Here is a 6,558-nt window from a genome sequence, read left to right on the forward strand (position 1 = left end):
AGAAAGATAGAAAGGCCTGCCTCATTTCGAGGAGAGAGAACACAGACTCGACTTCTTGGTAGAGCAGCATCTAGGCCACATCAGAAAAAAAAGGTGGGGGGGGAGATGCGGGATGGGTTTGATATTGATGTAGCCATTTTTGGAAAATGTAATTTGCCACCCCACAACATATGGTCCATTGATCCTATACCAGAAGGATCTTTTACCCCATAGCCAAACTGTGCCTAGCATCTATCCTTTATAATGATTAGTTATTATACTGAACAGGTTGGGAAACCTCTGAAGGATTTTCATTGGAATTCATTCCTTCTAAATCTTTGAGGGTGAAAGAAAGAAGGAAAACAACAAGTGAAGAGTAGTGATTTTAATTTGATTGTGCATTCTGCCATATTTACCTCTCCAGATTATTATAGTTTCTAATAACATCTCATCATCCCTTCAAAATTATTGTAGAACTCAAATAATTGTGAGTTACTGTGCTTCATAGATGTTTTATTTAAATTGTAAAGGAAACAGCATAGTGAATCATAGCAGATATCTTTAAGAAACAAATTTTCATTCCGTGAATTTCTATTAAGGAGTACATTCTTCCTCCTGAGGGAATGGCTAGTCTGCCTATACTCTTTTAGTCTAATCTGTGGCCCATTATGACAATTCAGTCGTTGTTTTTTTTTTTTCTTTCCTTTGCATGATTCCTTTTCCTCCAAAAGCAAATTTTAAGGTATTTTACAGAATAGACTCCAACCATGTTTTTAATTCTGGAGTGAATTTAATGGTGCTCGATCATATCTGATATAGGTCTTGAAAACTCATAAAATAAAATTTAGTTTATGATTCTTATTGATACTAAATATGATTGTTTTATTTTTAATATTTTCTTATTTGATATTTCAAAATGCTAATAATTCTCCCTCAAATATAATCAATTTAAATGTTAGATAGTTGTATTTTAAAGAAAATAAAATGGTAAATATTGAAGAGTGAGTTTCATTAAAAATATAATAGTTTTAAACTACTGAAAACCAGGCAGCTGTTAATATTCATGTAAAAAAAATAGTTAACCAAATTATTAATAGGTAAGAAAATAAAGAACATTTTAGTCAGTACATTCATTAAAAATTTACTACATGGATACAAATACAAATGGATACAAATAAATTGTATTTGTATCAGACCCAGAAGCAATGTAACAGACTAGGAGAAAATGGACTGTGTAGAAAATTTTCTCAGATTTATCATACCTAATCTCATTTCTAAAACTGCATTCTGACTATCCCCAATTGCTTCTAATTTTCTAGGCAGATTGTCCCCAGTCTCTTCACACTCTGTACTTCCCCTTCATTCTTTGAATCAAAATTGCTTTGGATGTTTCATATTGCTTCTTAAACCCTTCCTCACCTATTCAGATTAAAACCACCATTGCCATTATTCTTGGCAATCATGAATGTCCCAAAGCCTGAGTTTCTTTTCTTCCTTTTCCCATTGCGTAAGTTATCCAAACATGCTCAGACCATTCTGTGATCCCCTAAGGGGGATTACTGAGTGCCTTCTGTTTCATACTGCTTTCTCTTACTTTCTGAGTGAGTCTTAGAGCACGAGCCCCTGCACTATTCTGGATAAACGTTAAGTTGCAGTAAGAGGCCCAACAATACAGCATTCAGAAGTCTAGGTGAGTGGTCTAACACATCAACTTGATAGTGCTGAAGATACAGTCGTCTTCTGACTTACTGCTCTGCATCCTAAACATGGAGCTTTGATCTTGAGACCAAGTGAGCTGTGAATGCTCGCTCCTCCATAACCATCTTCCAGCTAGTGGCAAGAGGGAAAATAAGAGGGGAGAGGACTTCCTCTTTATGGTTATGGCACTGAAGTTTTGCTGCCATGTCCACTAAGTAGAACCGAGTCTATGGCTTGCCTTTGCAGAAAAAAAAAAAAACTGTCATAGAGCTACTCATATAAAGCTTCCACTAAAACAGAGGAGAGGAGGTCGAATAATGGGAAGCAATCAGTACTCCCTGTCAGAACTTTATAATCAGATAGATTTGAGCTTTAATCCCAATTCTGTACTTTATTAGCTACTAGGTCTCATGAAAGCCTAAAAGCTTAAGTATTCTTATCTGATCTCACTTATTTCAAAGAAAGATTGAGAATATTGCTTCCAAAATGACTATAAAGGGTTTAGTCTTGTATTGAGACTATAATATGTGCTCAATAAATGAGAGCTAGTAAAGACAGGAAAGCAGGAGTAACAAAGAGATATAATATTGAAGACTCTGAGTGGGGATTTATGTCCACTGGATACTTGCAGGCAAGAACTCTCGTTGGCTGGGTGCCTAGGCTGGAGAGATAAAGGCAGGTAGGAAAGATCTCAATTATTTAACTATAGGTGAACATGCCAAGAACATAAAGACGGAGAGTAAAACAGATGAGTGAAATATTGGAAGCAAACTCAGGGTTGAAATATATCCCTAATTTCTTCATTGATTTTTGTTTCTTCTAGCCATTTATAAACAGTCATAAGAGGTCAACATTTTCTCCACTTACATATATTAAATGCAACACTCTGCATTAATCATGATTTTCTTACACTGATTGAATGTGGCAACTGCCAAGTAAGTTCATCAAGCTCAAAAAAGAGTCAAAACTCAGACCAGTTATTCTCCTTCTCTCCTAGCTACTAGCTTTTGTTGAAAAGTGATCTAAATCCTTACCAATAAGGATACTAAAACATGATACAGAAGTGCATCATACATTCAGGGTTGGTGGCGAATAGGGGTTTTCGCTAGAGTTCTTAGCATTGAGACCCAGGGAAAATTCTACATAAAAGGTGAAGGCCCAGTAGTCAAGACTCTCCTCACCCCTTCAAGCAGAACATATTAGGGTCCTCTTTTGTTTTTCTGTTTGTTTGTTTTGAGCTATAGTCTTTATTCTCCTTTTAGAAAAAAATATGATTTTTTTTTCTGTCACAAAATTCAGGTTTTAAGTGCTAAATGGACTCACGTTAATTATTTCTGAGATCTTTATTTGCAAATTATTCATTGGCATTAGCTACAAAGGGTATTTTTTTTCTACCAGAAACTTTTTAATCTACTGACTCACTCATTTCTCCCTAAATTATGCACTTCCTCCTTTGTTACACCTAACATGATACCTGGTATATAAAATTCTCAATACATTTTGCTGAACAACTGAATTCAAGAACGAATGAACATTAACTTTCACTGACCAAACACACCCCTATCAGAGCAATCTCATTAAAGATCATGTCATCACTAAAATGATTTAGCATTATAGAGTGGAAAGAACTCTGTGCTTGAAATTAAAAAAAAAAAAAAATTCTTGGTTAAATCTCTCATTTCTTAAACTCTTGAGTCCTGAACTAAAGACAAATTCTTGGCAGATTTTAACAACACTCGGCCTTACCGTTTTTTTTTTTTTCTTTCTGTAAAATAGAAATGACATTGAATATAAGAGCCCAAGTGAAAAATATACATAAGAACACTTTGTAAGTAATAAAATTCAAAGCAAAATTAAGACATTGTTGGGGCGCCTGGGTGGCGCAGTCGGTTGGGCGTCCGACTTCAGCCAGGTCACGATCTCGCGGTCCGTGAGTTCGAGCCCCGCGTCAGGCTCTGGGCTGATGGCTCAGAGCCTGGAGCCTGTTTCCGATTCTGTGTCTCCCTCTCTCTCTGCCCCTCCCCCGTTCATGCTCTGTCTCTCTCTGTCCCAAAAATAAATAAACGTTGAAAAAAAAAAAAATTAAAAAAAAAAAAAAAAAAAAAGACATTGTTATTAAATCCAAACTGGAATCAATTTCTATTGGGTTTGCACAGATCTTATGCTGATATAATACAATGAAAGAAGTTTACCTTTCCAAAATCCCATGTGTAGTGCTCAGTGCTAGCATAAGATTGTGATAATATTTCCACCCTAAACACAACTTGTAATTTCCACACAGATTCTTATTTGTGAGAAATTGGTGCTTATACAATTAGACACTTGAATATTGAGCCAATAAAACTAATCGAAGAATAGGAGGAATTATCTTACACTTGGAGTCATTGTTTCACATTTCTGAAGCTCCCAGTGGGCCTCAAATATCAGATGTTTATTGTACTCTGCCTTCCCCATTGTTCTTGTCCATAACGAGTGCCTTTAGATATCAGCATGGAGTGTATGAAATTCTTTGGGGTAAAGTTGGTCTTTATTTTATAACAAATTTTAATTTATTTAGTTCAGTTCTAAGCAAAAAAATCTGTTGATACAATAAAATTTATAGGGGCATAATAAACCAAAAATCTCTACTGGAAAGATCTCAATTATGTTTTTGTTAATGGGACGTGGTAAAACACTTTAATTCTTTCTTAATGCATTCCTGCTGCAGCCTGTTTCTCTTCATGATTATAAACAGAGTCCCTGTGACTTGGGATCAAATGGATATTTTGACTCTATCAAATATCAGTTTTGGAATCTTGAGCATGTTGGTTAAATTTCTGAACTTAAGTTTCTTCATCTATGGAATGATAATCATCCCTATGCCGTGATACCTTGGCAAAGAATGAGCACAATTATTTAGTGCATAAAAATTGATCAGTATCAAGGAGGAGTTACAATTATGCTCCATAATAGTAGACAAGGGCCCAAGGGCCAAAGTAAAAGCTACATGGCAACAAAACTGTGCATTACAGTAAAAAGTGGTTAATCCCCAAAACATGGTTTTATTTGAACAACTTTATCAGGATGATGATACCACTGGTTAAGAAATCCCAGACCAGAAGAGAGTTGAATAGATTATATGTGGTTCTAATGTAAATGCTCTTGCCTCGGATATGACATTACTTCATCCCCAGAGAAACCTTCTATTATTCATAAAATGAGTATCATACATCATCATTGCACTTATTCATACTTTCGTCTAGCTTAATTTGGGCAGGTTCTTTGTATTGAATTCCTCATTAAGTTTCTCTTCGTTTATCCAAAGGTAGTATTTACCCACTTATTACCCATTTAATACACTATGACTATTAAAAATTATTAGACATAAATGTAATAATTACAGATGTTCTTTTTTTTTTACTTCTCTCAGATGTCTTTATTTTTTTTAATGAAATTTATTGTCAAATTGGTTTCCATACAACACCCAGTGCTCATCCCGAAAGGTGCCCTCCTCAATACCCATCACCCACCCTCCCCTCTCCCACCACCCATCAACCCTCAGTTTGTTCTCAGTTTTTAAGAGTCTCTTATGCTTTGGCTCTCTCCCTCTCTAACCTCTTTTCTTTTTCTTCCCCTCCCCCATAGACTTTCTGTTAAGTTTCTGTTAAGGGTCCACATAAGAGTGAAAACATATGGTATCTGTCTTTCTCTGTATGGCTTATTTCACTTAGCATAACACTCTCCAGTTCCATCCATGTTGCTACAAAGCGCCATATTTCATTCTTTCTCTTTGCCACGAAGTACTCCATTGTGTATATAAACCACAATTTCTTTATCCATTCGTCAGTTGATGGACATTTAGGCTCTTTCCATAATTTGGCTATTGTTGAGAGTGCTGCTCTAAACATTGGGGTACAAGTGCCCCTATGCATCAGCACTCCTGTATCCCTTGGGTAAATTCTTAGCAGAGCTAATGCTGGGTCATAGGGTAGTTCTATTTTTAATTTTTTGAGGAACCTCCACACTGTTTTCCAGAGCGGCTGCAAAGGCAAGGGAATTAAAAGCAAAAATGAACTATTGGGACCTCATGAAGATAAAAAGCTTCTGCACAGCAAAGGAAACAATCAACAAAATGAAAGGCAACCAACAGAATGGGAAAAGATATTTACAAATGACATATCGGACAAAGGGCTACTATCCAAAATCTATAAAGAGCTCACCAAACTCCACACCCTAAAAACAAATAATCCAGTGAAGAAATGGGGAGAAGACATGAATAATTACAGATGTTCTAAGCACAGTTACAGATGGATAAATATAACTAGTTAATCTAAACTAGCTCATCTAAAGTGTCATAGATTAATGCCCAGTTATGTAAACTCAGAAGAATGGCACAGTCATCGCATATCTCATCTTCTCTATCAACAAATAATTTGATATTTATTTATCTATTACAGCTTGTATTAATCCCCAAATTTTCTCAATTCAAGCAGCTTATTACTGTTATGTTCATTTCTACTTGCTAGTTTACTATTAAAATTAATGCTATATTTTAAATCACTTGATCACATCTAGGAACGGCATGTCCAAAGTGCTAGAAGCCATCCTGATTTTGCATGAAAATGTTTGTACCTAATAACAGTACTCTTTTTTCTTCTTCCAAGCTTCAGAGCAACTTCTTCAATAAGAAATGTCGACTTTTTGTAAGCTTATAAGTTGACCCGCACAGGTCAAAATTCCTTTCTAGCATGGAGGTATACACTACCTTTGAAGGCAGGATAGTCTGTGCTGATGAGAATTTCCTTCTATTTACTAGTCTCAAGTTTGGGCTAGACATATTTCTGCATGTGTCTTATGTAACAGCAGAATTTCCGTCCTCAATCTCAGAATTTAGCTGACATA

This window comes from Leopardus geoffroyi, chromosome B1, assembly GCF_018350155.1.
Source record: "Leopardus geoffroyi isolate Oge1 chromosome B1, O.geoffroyi_Oge1_pat1.0, whole genome shotgun sequence".
Classification (NCBI taxonomy): domain Eukaryota; kingdom Metazoa; phylum Chordata; class Mammalia; order Carnivora; family Felidae; genus Leopardus; species Leopardus geoffroyi.